Here is a 16,288-nt window from a genome sequence, read left to right on the forward strand (position 1 = left end):
CTGGACCAAAATGTGCATTTTAAAATTACCTCTGCAAAGAATGCAGTTATAAATGGCTCATTCTTTCAAAAGCACAAATCCTCATGACTCATCTAGTCCACGCAGACAATATTCAAATTTTTAAGATAAAAGATACTGCACTTACCATCGGGTCCAGTTGACCTTACAGGATAGCCGAAACATTTGGACAATTAATTGATTGGCTGATCAACAGAAATATAGCTGGTTTTATAAACTAATTATTTTAGTGACTTATCATGAAAAAACAAATTAACAAAATGCGACAATTTCTCAGGTTCAGCTTCTCAAATCAGAAGATGTGTTGCCTCTCTTTGTTATATTTTATATTAAACTGATGAGCAGACAAAAGAGAAAACAAGACATTGGAAGATATCACATTGGGCTCTTGGAAGTAGTGATTGTTATATTAAATGAAAAAATGCCAAAGAATGAATGAAAAAAAATCTCCACATTAATCAATCATGAATATAATTGTTAGTTGCAGCCATGCCAAAGAAGCTCATTAACATATTTAACATCCCCAAGGAACAGCATGAGAGTGGATTTCCTACGTGAAAGCCATGTAACAGTTGTCTTCAAGAATACGACCTTCATGTGTATTTATTTCATCAATTTACTGAACCATTGCACATCATGTCAGTCAGTGGCCGTGCAAAGGGGAAATACATATGGAATATGTGAAACTGAGATGAACATACATTTAAAAAAAAAAAAAAAAAAAAAGAACAGCGCCCAAAATGGATACCCTTTAGTTATACAAATACCAGCCAGATAAAACAAGTCTAGCTGGCAACCAGATTCTGTGTGAGAGCACGTTTAACGCGGCAACTGTGGCCTCCACCAACACAGGCATGCAGCTCTGTCCACGGGGCTGATTAAAACACTTGGCCACAAAACTCGCTTCACTTCTTCAGGCACATATCTGACCTTGCTCTCATAGACAAGGAGGCATGCTAACAAACACACACACACACACACACACACACACACACACACACACACACACACACACACACACACACACACACACACACACACACACACACACACACACACACACACACACACACACACACAATATGACAGTCAGCTGATATAGCAGATATCTAGAGATGGACGGAGGAAAATAGAGGAAACGAAAGAGGCAAACAAGACAGACATGTTGAAGAGAGATGGAAGCAGACACAGATAGAGGAAAAAAGAGAGATGATGATGTGATAGCAAAAGAAAAGGCCTTTGTTGAAAAGAAGCCCTTAGCACAATGCTGGGTTATACTGTGAGAGTGTGACTGCAGAAAGCACAAAGACAAGACAGATAGACACACTATATGATTCGTGCTGGCGCACACACACACACACACACACACACACACACACACACACACACACACACACACACACACACACACACACACACACACACACACACACACACACACACACACACACACACACACACACACACACACAAAATGCTTAATGAAAGAGGCCCTGTTTTGTCAGGGCAATAGTCAAGTGTGGTCAGCATTGAGTGTGTGTATGATTCACTTATCTACTGCTCTCGTGTTGGCTGTGTTGTGTTTGTTTGGCCAGTGCTTATCAGGCCCTGGGGTATGACAACGACAGCAGCAAACATGAGCTACACAAACATACACACACATAATCTGAAAATATCTCAGGTGGTTTGGTCTGGTCAATGTAGCAAGACTGATTTGTGTGAATGAAAATGTTTTCTTTTTTTCAGTTCCTCTCAGGCAATTTAATCCAAGCTGAAGCTTGAGAATACAAAGTTAACATTGTGAAAAAGTTGCGGGTAATTACACCACAGCTCCAGCACTGTGCTCTGTTGTCATAATGAAATCACATTAGATACAAAAGCAGCGTGTTTCCAATGCCATTCAGGGAATGGGTCTCGAAGCATGGGACTCAACCGCAGCGAAAGAGCAGTGTGACTCTCCCTAACCTCAGCTGGCATCTATCAGGATTCACTTTAATGGCACAAAAATCCAACACCCATGTTCGGTCAAGTAAAATGCCCCAAATTTTAACAAAGGAAATGGAAAGGTTGCCAGTTAAGTCGAACATATTCAACTTGAGGAAAAACCGAAGAAACTCCCATCTGCGTATCTTACAATAGATCAATGGTGGAAATCTATTGAGTATGTAGTGTATTTGTCAACATCTGTTTGCTACAACCACACACATCCACGCCCACAGTTCAAGATACAGGTGAACAAAAAAAAACTTGCAAATCTACAAAACATTCACAAAAACCTGCATTTTCAACAAGAAGAAGTAAACTCTGGTGCATGCTATGACTGGTTACAAGTTTTTCTGCTAATCTCTGTTCATCTACATGAACAGCATGACATCATTTTGAAGCCATGTGTCAAGACAGATTGTTCAAAAGTAAGTAACCCTCATTACAAGGGCTTAAGTGTACAAATTAGGGCCAAGATGCTCATTTAAACTCTATTCTCCCAACACTCTCCTTGACTCTCCTTGTCAACGACAGAAGGGGAATAGGACCTAACTAATGGCGATGCTCTTTTATTGGGGACCAGCCCTTGTGTACATTGCCTGCAACCTTCTTTGTCTAGTATTAAAGGTCAAGACAGTGTTTGATGACCTTTTTTTTTTTTTTTTTTTTAAGTACAATCAATTGCCATAAATGTTTGTGGTGTGTCATGAGGCGCATGAGTGTGTCTCAGGCTGTGTGACAACAAGCCCAGAGCATCTTTGAAAGATACACATTGAAACATATATACACACACACACACACACACACACACACACACAAAATGAAGTATTGTTCGACAGCAACCCTGGGTGACATCAGGACATGTGTCTCTACACAGGCCAATCTTACAGAGCAGGTTGGACTGGTTTTACACACACAGAATAAACACACACATACACAGTGATAAGCAGCTTAATCAGTGAAATAGTTATCAAAGTGAAAAAGAGATAGAACAAAAGTCATCAGCCCCAGGGTGTTTATGGTTTCTCTACTTTACTGCTTCTTCCTCTGCATGTGAAACTGTAGCACATTGTAAACAGAGATCCCACAGTACTGCCAGAAATAAGGCTGTGCTTTTACACTGAAATCAGAAAAAGAGCCGGCATAATGCTCCCCCAGTGTGTGATTTTAGATTGCATGTCAGAATACCAGAGTTGTAACACAAGAGTGTCAACTTGTAGATCTGCTCCATGTTGGTCATCCCTGCTCTCCCTTTTACACAGACATTGATTTGGCTCTGTGACTACCTCTGCTGCTGGCTTAACAGCGAAACAGCAATGCCCCCCCCCCCTCCCCACCCACACACGCCACCACCCATTCTGTGTTTGTATGTTTTATACAGAGCACAAAAGAGAATATCTGCGCAACACTCCCACCTTTAACAGGCTGTATAAAAGGGACTTGTCTGTCTGCCTTAGTTGTCCAACTTCCAGTCTGTTTTCACTTTAGATAAATACTTTATGACATGTTTGCTCAGCTGTCTTCACTGGTCATCACATTTACAGCTTACCTTTACTAATGTTTTTTTACACCCAGTAGGGGATTCTTAGGCACACACAATCAAACACACCACCTCACTCCATCCTAAAGCAAAAAGCCATCAAACAGGGCTTAACAGCACAATGTCTGCAACATGCCCAGAGAGAGTTCTAGCTGGAGAGACAGAATGAGAGAGATAAAGAGAGAGACAGAGGGAGGGAAAGACAGAAGCAGACAGAGAAGGAAAGAAAGAGGAGAGAGGGATGGAGACACGCTGGCCGAGGAAAACCGTCATTTCCTAAACATCCTCCAGTGGTTTCTCTTCCAACACAGCCTGACCACACAGCAACCCTGCCCTGACACACAAAGAGAGCGGTGTGCGCACCCACATTTTCATACCACCTCAGGACATTGTTGTAGTGATAGTCAAAGCCAAGCCAAGCCTCGCCCAGTCAAACACATCCCTTTCTCTCTAATAGGGAACTATGTAAACCCATGCAAAGGACTCTTTTGCAGTCTGTGCTATTCAAAGCTATCAATGTGGGCTGTTGATAAGAAAATGCAAAGTGGGTCACCTTTAACTCCAGGCTCCTTATGTAAACAGTACAGGGAGCTGCTTGGGACTCTCCTAATCACTCTCTAAACAGAGCCAGGTGCTGTTGCCACAGACAAACTGTCACCAACACTCTGCTCGACACAGCTGCTGTCTAGCCCCCAGACACTCACAGCACTGCAGGCTGTCGCAGCATGACAAACAGCACAACGACACCTGAAAACATGCCAACCTCATACAAGCGTTATCGCAGTGTAAAGATTCAACAACTTGTAAATTACAAGCAAAAAAAATAATAATAATTCTGGTCCTCGTAGCAAGGTTTGCATAAGTAAACTTAAACTCTTATCTTTCTATGAACCATCAGACACATGTACGTCTGTGACAAGAGAGGAAAAATCCATTGAAAGTCAGCGAACTCCCTTCGGCCAGAGAGGTTACGTTTGCTCCAGTTTCTCTAAGTTTAGCAGAGAAGACCTCACAAGCACTTTGTTTCCATGAAATTTTGGTACACAAATAAAGTAACTCTTCTTTGCGGATCAGAAGTGATTCATGTTCGCGATTGCTCCTGGACAATTTAAAAGATTTTTCTAGTGACACTCGCACAAACCTGGATGATTCTGAATTCTTGTGAAAAGTTTCCATAGTCAAGATTTTAAATTAAAATTAAATTTAAGCAAAATCTATTGTATTTATGTTTTAAGAGAAATTTAGGGAAATATTTGTCTATTGGCAGTGTCTGATCCTTTAAACCTGGCCGGGTGAAGTGGATGTCTGCCAGGTGAGGGGACAAACTTATACCCAGGGAGAAGTTGTATTATGGTCAACAATGTACTTCTTCTTGCAACTTATTGATATTGCATATGACCATGCAGTAAAAAGTGGTGTCTCGTGATTAAAAAGGCCCAGTGTGCGCAGTGTAGCAGGCAGACAGGCCAAACACTGAACCAAATTGATGTCCAAAACCCTGTCAGAAATGGCAAAAGGTGGACAAATAACAAAACCATCACAATTACATAACTGAAGCAGCAACATTGTGATGCACCTTAAATATGAAACTATGCAAACTGCATCATCCAGCCACCATCTAGAGTTAGTTTGTGCTGAAAATGTTTCTTTTTCTAATGGACTCCTTGACGGGTCATAAGAAAAACTAAAATTTTCAGATGTGCAGTCAGCAAATGATACATGATTACCAAAGTCACCAGACTGTGCATCTGCATCTCACACGTCTGGCTCCTGGAAAATAACATCCATTAGACTGACTTTTATAAAGTCGTTGTTAACAGTAGATTAGGTTAATAACTATGACCTAAGTCAAAATTAGTTGCACCTTCTATCTCTTGTAGCAGTGACTTATCTTAAAGTTAAACTATTGTGATTAGTTACTGGCTCATCATACTTTGAGAAAACTTGGAAATAGTGAAGGCGGTGTTTTTGCATGGTATCAAACTAAGCGTCGTGACAATAAAACTTCTAATAACTATATCTGCGAAATCACTACTAGGGGCTCTATTTTAAGATCACAATATGCAATCGAGGATGCAATTGAATTTCTCTGTATAACATTGTAACGTCTTGCTGTAAGGACGTTAATGTGTTAAGTGCCATGAAATAACCTATGTGGTGATTTGGCGCGATATAAATAAAGTTGAATTGAATTGAATTGAATCCCAATGAAACAGCTGAGGGTCCTTAACAAAAGTGTAAGTCAAGGTTAGAAGCCGCTTCTTTCTCCAACTGACTGACAGGTTCTGTACGAGGAGAAAAGACTACGAAAAGACAAATATTCTACACTGTTAACATGTTTTGAAGATGGAAAAAATAGTTTACGTCAGTATAAAAATTGTAGTTAAGAAGGGTTAATAAACACACGATATGCTGAAAGGCAGCGATCAGAGATTAACCTGTGACAGCAGTGTAATATGAACAAATTGAGTTTGTACATGTGGGGGATTTCCTGTATGAAAGACGTATTAGTGCAGTGGTGATGTTGGCTGCAGTCAGTGGTAAAGGTGCTAGCTGATGCCACACTTTGATCTCAACTAAAGATACTTATAATAGCACTCAGGCAGCTCACATATCAATCATGGCTTAATCTGGATCAGCATTTTTACCAAAAACACAAAGTGGGTGACCTCCATAAGATACAACTGCCATGTACAATTTGTTTCATTCAATATGTTGTTTACAGGAGAAATCTGTCACAACATGCTAAATACCTCTTTTCATTCATTGTCATTACTAATGCTAATAAATGCTTTTAAAAATGTCTGGATCCTCACCAAAAATAGCAGCTGTTTCCAGGTTATTTTCTTCATTTAAATTTCTAACACATTTTAACACCTGGCTATTTACAAATAGACACTTGGCCACATAACTTCCCTGCCGAGATAATTATTGTTAAATGAGCATAAATTTACACGGAAATAAAAAAATCAAAAGTTAAGTCTGTGGCAACATTTCAAATGTTATTTTCTATATTTACAGAGAGGTGAAACTTGAACTCTATGGTGTCAGTGACAAGCAAAATGGTACAATAACATGTCCTATTGTTCCCTCAGTAATTTTTTTTATTTTTTTATGTCCCTATACTGTATCTTTTTCTGCAACTCGTCCTGCTGTGTGAGCCATTCCTGGCTCTTTTGTGAGAAACAAGGCTGAAATCCTGAAAGTTATAACAAGAAATAATGGATTATGCCAAAAATGACAGCACACAGTTATGTTACATGGCAGATGGATACCCATGTAATGAATGACCTATTTGCAGCACCAGTCAGTAGCAGTTAAAGACAGCAGGAGGACAATCACTATAAAAAAAACCAGAAGGCTCTAATTCCCTGCTCTTGCAGTTATGGCTAACCTTATCAGCAGCAGCTAAAACACACAACAAGGCTCCTTCTGGCTGCAGATAAACTCAGCCCGCTGCTCAGTGTTCAGCAAAGCCTGTTGCTTCACCGCTGTGTTTGTAGACCGTGTTTTAAAACCCGAGGTGTGTGTCGAGAGTGATGAGCGGTGTGTCTGTTTGTGTGCGTTCCCCGCAGAAGCAGCTGTTGTACGCGCCTATGGTTCAAAAGAAGTGAAGGAGCGCGTGGGAAGTGATTCAACACGGTCCACCTGCCGCGCGCACGCGGACACGGACACTTACACCGGGGGTCAGATCCTTCACCCGGGGGGGGGGGGGGGGGGGGGGGCACCAAATGGTCAAAACGTGTCACAGTCACATTTGCACAGAGGAAATACCCCCTTTTTTCTCTCTCTCTCTCTCCAAGAACAGACTTCCCCGCTCTGAAGGAGCAAGCCAGACCAGACAATAATTTGAAAGGAGCCAGTCTGACTGGAGACGTCGAACTAAGTACAGCCAACAACACGGTTTTACATCGGCTGACGGATCTACAGTGAGCGTTAATGGCTTAACGCAGAAACCCTCCGGGTTTTTTTTTTTTTTTTTTTTTTTTGCTTTACATAATAATCACTACAGTGCGCCGGTAACAATGTTACAAGAAGTTAATTTGAGGGGTGGGGGTCGCCCGCTATTCTTTTCAGACCCCCCCCCCCCCCCCTCCAGGCTAATCTGCATTTTAAAAACACGATTATATGAAATCCCTTAACAATACGGTGTGTAAACAATAATTGATATGAAAGCTTATAGTCTACCTGGACGCACCGGACCGGCTCCTTCTTTCTCTTTCTGTGACTCTCTCGCCTTTCTCGTCTCTCTTTTCACACATTAGAGCACGCACACACAAAAAGCACGCGCGCGCACACGCGAAGGCTACATACACAAGGGCTCGGCACCGACCTTCGAAAAAAAAAAAAAAAACTAGCACCCGTTTCCTCGATATAGTAATGACTTCCTCAACAAAAACCCCGCCGTATGCTCGCTCGTTTGCACAAACAACCTCCGGGTTTTAAAAACACAACTACAGATTTACACACAATCACTCACCGCAAACAAGTATGGGTTATTCCAGTGTTTATAAATTAGTAAATTTCCTCCCTCCGTTAGCGGTGAAAACGCGGATCCATCCCTCCGTCGACAACAGAGACTGCACTTTTGTTGTCACGCAGGAAGCTCCGACGCCTAGCGAGGCCACAGGGACGGAGCACAGCAGAGCAGAGCGCCGGGGAGAGGAGGAGAGAGGCGGCCGGCTGCTGGGAGCCGGGAGGTGGAGCTTCCTCTCCGGCAGGGGCCGGACAGACAGACAGAAAGGGAGACAAGTCAGGAGGGGGCGGGGGGTACAAGCACCTGCTCCCTCCCCGTCACGCCCCCCGGCCCGCAGGGCTGACCCCGCATTGTCATCCCAGTGGGATAAAGAATGTCCCATCCATCCTCGACCAGGATGGAGAGTTACTTCCTGTTCGTTCAAAAACACTACAAGGAAATCTGCAACAAACTTCTTCAATATGACAGGATACCAAAAAAAAAATTAAATTAAAAAAAAAAAAATTCAATTTATCCTGCATATTCATCAAATATTATAAATTATTTAAAATAACATCTGTATTGCATCTATTTGTTGGCAGATAATATTAATTATTGGTGTTTGTTCACTTGATTTTAATATTTTTTAACATGATTTTTTTCTTATTTAACTTCAATCAAAAGCATAGGCTATTTGATTGGAACTGCAGTAATCTGAGCAGTGGTCCGGACAATTAGGACTCAGTGTGTTTATATTATTTAATTCTTTGATCAAAAAACACATTTTCTACAGATTTGTAAAGGTACCATCTAACAGAAATTGAGTTAACCATCAAATGTCTGGACAGTTCTGGAGGTATACCTAAAATGCATCTCCAATGGTACATAAGATTATCATTCGACTTAATCATTACATAAGGAACACTTTTTATCTGGATTAATATTAAAGTTTAATCACTGTTTGCTATAACAACAGATTTACAGAATTACCCTCCTTTTTTGCTTTGCATGTACAGTATGTTAATAAAACGGGAGAGAGTAATTCCAGCAAGCGTCCACAAGGGGACAGCCAACCACTAAAAGCACACAGAAGCCTCAGCCGACAGCCTCTTCCTATCTGGCTTATCAATGGTTTTACTGTGGATTAGATACCAGCGACTGCACAGGCTGTAAAATCAAAGCCACACTTGTAAGCAGCAAAGACAGGGTTTTCTCCCAGTGCCAAGGGTGAAAAAAAGGCTTAAGCAGGTGATGACTGGGGAGGAAGTGGGATGAGACCTTTTGCACATTGTGCTGTAAATTGTTGATTGCTGGATAAATTGGATCAAAAACAAGCCCTAATTGCGTTTCATGTGTCTCCTGCTAAGGTCCACTTCTGTGCACTAACAAAAGGAACTGCAGAGAACAGAAAAGCACTACCTAACACATACAGCATCCTTCTTGCATGTGAATAAAGTACGTGTGTGTGTGTGTGTGTGTGTGTGTGTGTGTGTGTGTGTGTGTGTGTGTGTGTGTGTGTGTGTGTGTGTGTGTGTGTGTGTGTATGCATTTGTGAAACGTGTGTCTTGTCTTTCATCCAAGTGATAGTGTATCGCTCACCTCTACTTGACCGAGCGAGCAAGCGAGGGAGCAGGTAGACAAGGTATCCTGACTAACGATGCAGCACCGAGACCTCAGCTTTTGATGTGCCTGCTGGCTGTACACATGACAGCTCTCGACACTGAGGGATCCCCCTTCTGTTTAATTAGTCAAATAATTAGTCATTAAGGTATTAAAATATCTTAGCTGACTCAGGATTTTTTTGTCAATTAGTAATTTTTATGGTCTTTATCACTAATCAGTAATGAGCTATTAGTCTTTAGTCGTTTCTGGTGATTAGTCATTGCTGTCAGGGATAAATCTTTACTTGAAAATAATTGCCCAATCTCTGGCATTACAATAATATTCATAAATATGTTTAATAAGGACCAGATTCCTCAGAGTGACTGCATTAATCAGTGGAGGAACAGATGTAGCCAAAAAAATATTTTGAATTACATCAATTAATACATTTGTCAAGAAATATTGCAACTATTAGTTGCTGAATAATTCTTTTAATCAAGGACAAGCCTACAAGACACAAATAGAAGCTCATGAAGATAAACAGTACAGGTACATATGGTCCAAAATGCATGATTTAACATCTACTGTACACATGCTGCTTCTATTTGTGCCACTTTTCTCCCACTCACTACACAGAAGAACAAAGATTTGGCATTTAGCACACAGTGTAATTAACATATGACCAAAACCAGTGTGAAAACCAGCTTCAAACTGCTTGCTCCATTTCAAAACTCCACAGAGTGGTTAAACATTTATGTTTTCTTCAACAGTTATACATTTGCACTGAGTCTCCCACAATGAGTTTTTATGTAATTACTATTCCTCCTCTCGGCTGCAGGTGTACTGCTGTATAACTATAGAAGTCTGCAGGGTATTCTTCTTCTTCTCTTCCTGTCTTCTTTCACCAGCCTTTCTGCTTAACCTCCTCCACCTTCTTCCTTTGATACTAAACGTCCTCCATTCCTACCGTCCCTCATTGATTTGACTACATGCCATTTCACACACTTGCTCCTAACATCGCCTCCCCCTGCACCTCCTCCTGTTCTCTGCAGCCTTTACTTCCCTATGCACCACCTCTCCAGCTCCCCATCTCTCTCTCTCTCTCTCTCTCTCACTGTCAGCGGCGGACCTGGCCTTAGGCATCGTTAGCTTAATTTAATAAAGGGGCTTAAGCTTTTGAGAGGCTTTTGAAGGATCTGACTGCTGTTACATTCATTACAATCTATCAGCCACAAGAGACACAGCCTTGTTGCATGGCTGAGAGAGGGAGCGAGAGAGCGTGTGTGTGTGTGTGTGTGTGTGTGTGTGTGTGTGTGTGTGTGTGTGTGTGTGTGTGTGTGTGTGTGTGTGTGTGTGTGTGTGTGTGTGTGATGGGTGAGGGGTTTTAATAATAATGGTTCTAATTATTAGAGCTATGATGGAATCACACACCTTGTGAACTCACAACTCACTCCTGCTCTAAAGTGCATACACAACGTGCGCACGTGTGTCCATACTGGTAGTGGAAAGTGGCGTCTGGTGGAAGAACTGCCTAGCACTGTGAAACCACGCTTGCTTCCCCCTAAGCATCTAAAAAGTAGGGCTCCATCACTTCCTTTTTGAACTCCCTCACTCCTTTCAAAGACAAATGGCACAAACTCCCCCTCCCCTCCTGCCTAACCTCCATCATGCTGACGACAAGTGGCAGCTCTTTTAGCCTTCGCCATAGGGAGACACGCTCAGAGTGGATGCACTAGAAAAGACTTCAGCCGTCCCTGTGGACACTCTGACTGGGTCTGAGTTTATAATCCAGACTACCCTAGGCCTCGCCTCCTATTTCCATCACCCACACAAAACCTCAGCAAACAGCAATCTAAGCAAGCACAAAAAAAAAAATGTGGAAGAAAATCATGAGGCTTTGCATATGTCTGTGGATGTACGAGCACATGTGCATGTGTGAGTGAGGGCTGGAGGGCATATGCTATACCTCTGGGGTGTGTGTTCCACATTCTTCCCAGCCAGATATTAAATTAAGGCGGGAGAGGTAATTAACATGCAGATCAGATGCCACAGTGAAGACAGAAGAGGGTCTGCACAAAGTGACACGTTGAGAACGAGACAGAGAGATGGATAGATGGAAAGACAGAGAAAGAAAAGAGAAATATACCCAGACTGTTATTTACCTCACAGACTGACTTGCTGTCATCACTGTGTCACCACTCTATGTTTACTACACAGCTGTCCCACACGCATGCATAATGGTGTACATTTTCAGTAGAAGCAGAAAGAGACTCTAAAGCTGCAACTAATGATTATTTCTGATAAAAAAAAATATATTTATTGATTATTTGATTGATTGTTAATATGATTTCACGAGATAGCTAAATACTTTTCAGCTATTTTTCAGCAAATAAGTGAGTGGTTGTTTCAGCTCTACATTTAGTCGAAAACCATACTGATTTAGGGTTTTGTCTCTCTGCAACCAACAGGAATATGCACTTATTTATCAGATTATATTCTTAGACGAAAGTAATCTAATGCAAATCAATTCAAGATAAACCCAAAATTAATTGACCCATATCTTCCATAGTCCTTAAAAAAAAAAGAGTATAGTATTGTGATATTTTCCCATAAAGATTAAAGATTGACATTTTAAAGATTAAATAAATGTCAATCTTTAAAACCAAAAACTGGCCAAACAACCATTTCCCTATGTAAACATTTTTAAATGACACTTCCAAAGATAACAACAACAACAACAAAAAAGCAAAAAACTAACACCAAAAAATTGTAACATATTAAACTTCTAGCCGTTTGAAGACTGCATGTTTGCTTTCAGCAATGATTCAGAGCCAAACAAAGCACTACCAGTGTAAACTGTACAACTGGTTTACACAGTCCAGTCAGTGATGGAGACTCAGCAGACACACACTGAGTAACAGCCTCACAGGACCTATCACAAGCCACTCAAGTGTGCTTCAGCCAATTAGAAATTCAGGGATGGGCTGTCTTTCGGCCTCTGTGTGATCGAGTAGACTTTGAGGAGATTAAATGAGGGTTGCACAGTAATCTCTCTCATATTTACTTTACATGGCTGTAAATATGCTGCTTATCTGCCCCTCCCCCTATTTACAAACATCGACATGCAGCACCATATGCCGTGGTTCCAAAGGCTTACCGTTACAACAGGACAAAGGCCACAGAGGAGAACGGGGAAATAAAACTACGGAATAAAAATGTGTGAAAGGGACTTGGGTTAAAACAGAGAGTGTACGGAGGAGGTTTGTGGAGTGAGCATGCTTGGCTGTGTTCTCTCCTCACTATCCTCCTACTATGGGTGTCTCTGTGTGTGTGTGTGTGTGTGTGTGTGTGTGTGTGTGTGTGTGTGTGTGTGTGTGTGTGTGTGTGTGTGTGTGTGTGTGTGTGTGTGTGTGTGTGTGTGTGTGTGAGCAACAGGGGAGTGTGGTGAGGCCTATTAACAGACGTGGTGGTAATAGGCAGGGGGAGCCAGGATGTGTCTGAGCCACTGACCTGCCCATTAGCTCTCTCCACTCTGCTAAGCCCTCACATCGATCACCCAGCCACACATCATTGATCTGGAAAACCAGGCACGAGTGCACTACTCATACATACCCTCTCTCACGCCTCTGTGTTGCCTTGTGTGTGTGTGTGTGTGTGTGTGTGTGTGTGTGTGTGTGTGTGTGTGTGTGTGTGTGTGTGTGTGTGTGTGTGTGTGTGTGTGTGTGTGTGTGTGTGTGAAAGAGAGAGAGGATGTGTCTGTGTGTGTGGGAGGGGGGTTTGGTAAATGTGTGCTACAGCTCGCGTGTTTTATCTTTATGAACGTTAGACAGGCACCTGGGTCGGAGTGGACACAAACATACAGACACCTTTCATTACGCATACAAAAGGGCCAAGGAATTTTTTATAAGCCTGCTGTTATATCATTCCTCCCATTATTCAAATGTATTCCACCTTCCCACCCTGCAACTGTGACATAATTAACAATGTACACTTCTCTATTAGCCGCGCCAGTAAAAGCTAATTGTGAGCTGTCACTGAGAATGTAGAAGGCACGCAGACACTCCTAACCCTTCTATGCACATTGCCCAGACATACAGCACTAACAAGTTACATACAGTATACATATAAATATGTGAATAAACACTTCTACACTCACTGTACTGACGTTTATTATTCTACTGTACGTTTTGACCTCGATTCAGGTCTCGCTCTAAGTGCAGCAGCAGTTATTTAAGAGTTGAATCTTTATGGGCAGTACCTCAGCGGCTAATTAGATCAAATTGTCCCCACCGCACTATCATTGTAGAGATGAAGCCTTACTGCCTGTTCAATACAGAAGCAGAGAGAAGCACCAGAATAACAATTTTATTCTCTGACAGAGAGAAAGCAAAAGGAAGAAAGGGGTGAAGGCACAATAAGAGGTTACAGAAATGACTATTTTACTCTGATGTTTACGGCATAAGGGAAAAATAAAGGAGGGGATTTAGAGAGAGGAAGGGAGGAAGGAAATGAGAGAACACATCCGAATAGAAAGTGGGGAAAGGACAGAGTCAGGATCAGCACAGACGGAGACGAGCATGCATGTGAGGCAGCAGCAGATGTGCTCGTATGTGGCTGTGAAGAAAGGAAGAATATGGAAGACAGAAGAGGTGCACAGCAAAGACTCTGGGTGCTTTTTACATATACATGCTACCAGTGAGTTTATGCAAACTCATTCTAACAGACAGCACAGCAAACAGTGGCACTTTAGCACAGTAGGTCGCAATACAATAGACAAAAAAACAAAGCAATTATGCAGATGAACCAGCCGTTAGCTCTGAATACTTTAATGTAAACAAGGACTTTGAGGTGTCTCTGAGAGATATCTCTTGTTTTTGATTTGGAAGGTGTTAAACATGTGCGACCCATTTCAGTGAGAAAGAAGAGTTGCGAGTGTAATGCAAAACTACAAGGACAATCTGTTTGTGACTTTTGTATCACTTTTTTAAAAATGAAAACATAATCCATAAATACCCTGGATCTTTTCCATTATCCCCGCCCTCTTGCACACACTCACTCCCCTTCCTCTCACTCACCCCCCACAAACCCACGTACCCTCAAACAGATGGCACCAGGATGATGATAGCCAAACCAATTATTTATCTAATTATGACTTACCACTTAACAGCATAATCTCCCCCTGCAATTGCTAGGTATTCAAATAGGGGTCATTAAGGGGGTTATGCAAATCTAAACAAAATCATTATACTTGCAGTGCGGTTAACAGGGACAACCCAGCATGTTCACTTAAATTGTCCTTACAGAAAAATTCTTAATATGCACACACTGTTAAATTTGAAGTGCCATTTCTCAAATCTTTCTGGCAGACATAAATGTATAGAGCACATTGATATATATATATATACAGTGGGTACGGAAAGTATTCAGACCCCTTTAAATTTTTCAGTCTTTGTTTCATTGCAGCCATTTGCTAAAATCAAAAAAGTTCATTTTATTTCTCATTAATGTACACTCAGCACCCCATCTTGACAGAAATAAACAGAAATGTAGAAATTTGTGCAAATTTATTAAAAAAGAAAAACTGAAATATCACATGGTCATAAGTATTCAGACCCTTTGCTCAGTATTGAGTAGAAGCACCCTTTTGAGCTAGTACAGCCATGAGTCTTCTTGGGAATGATGCAACAAGCTTTTCACACCTGGATTTGGGGATCCTCTGCCATTCTTCCTTGCAGATCCTCTCCAGTTCCGTCAGGTTGGATGGTGAACGTTGGTGGACAGCCATTTTCAGGTCTCTCCAGAGATGCTCAATTGGGTTTAGGTCAGGGCTCTGGCTGGGCCAGTCAAGAATGGTCACAGAGTTGTTCCGAAGCCACTCCTTTGTTATTTTAGCTGTGTGCTTAGGGTTATTGTCTTGTTGGAAGGTGAACCTTCGGCCCAGTCTGAGGTCCAGAGCACTCTGGAAGAGGTTTTCTTCCAGGATATCTCTGCACTTGGCCGCATTCATCTTTCCTTCAATTGCAACCAGTCGTCCTGTCCCTGCAGCTGAAAAACACCCCCATAGCATGATGCTGCCACCACCATGTTTCACTGTTGGGATTGTATTGGGCAGGTGATGAGCAGTGCCTGGTTTTCTCCACACATACCGCTTAGAATTAACGCCAAAAAATTCAATCTTGGTCTCATCAGACCAGAGAATCTTATTTCTCATAGTCTGGGAGTCCTTCATGTGTTTTTTGGCAAACTCTATGCGGGCTTTCGTATGTCTTGCACTGAGGAGAGGCTTCCGTCGGGCCACTCTGCCATAAAGCCCCGACTGGTGGAGGGCTGCAGTGATAGTTGACTTTGTGGAACTTTCTCCCATCTCCCTACTGCATCTCTGGAGCTCAGCCACAGTGATCTTTGGGTTCTTCTTTACCTCTCTCACCAAGGCTCTTCTCCCACAATTGCTCAGTTTGGCTGGACGGCCAGGTCTGGGAAGAGTTCTGGTCGTCCCAAACTTCTTCCATTTAAGGATTATGGAGGCCACTGTGCTCTTAGGAACCTTGAGTGCTGTAGAAATTATTTTGTAACCTTGGCCAGATCTGTGCCTTGCCACAATTCTGTCTCTGAGCTCCTTGGACAGTTCCTTCGACCTCATGATTCTCAATTGCTCTGACATGCACTGTGAGCTGTAAGGTCTTGTATAG

The 16,288-nt window shown here is 42.0% G+C and overlaps 1 protein-coding gene across 3 annotated transcripts in view; it reads right to left on the reverse strand.

Moving 5' to 3' along the window:
* gse1b (Gse1 coiled-coil protein b) overlaps positions 1-16,288 on the reverse strand; it is a 175,715-nt gene that overhangs the window by 39,071 nt on the left and 120,356 nt on the right. Inside the window, exon 1 of one of the 3 annotated variants that reach the window (XM_069693623.1) lies at positions 8,022-8,289. The exons of the other annotated variants lie outside the window; for them this stretch is intronic. The gene's annotated coding sequence lies outside the window, so the exon portion shown is untranslated. Of the gene's footprint in view, positions 1-8,021; positions 8,290-16,288 lie in introns of those variants that run through there. 3 annotated transcript variants of the gene reach the window in all.

This window comes from Brachyistius frenatus, unplaced genomic scaffold (assembly GCF_029030835.1).
Source record: "Brachyistius frenatus isolate BFR_SWC_R1_liver_20210118 unplaced genomic scaffold, ASM2903083v1 Contig_15, whole genome shotgun sequence".
NCBI lineage: Eukaryota > Metazoa > Chordata > Actinopteri > Embiotocidae > Brachyistius > Brachyistius frenatus.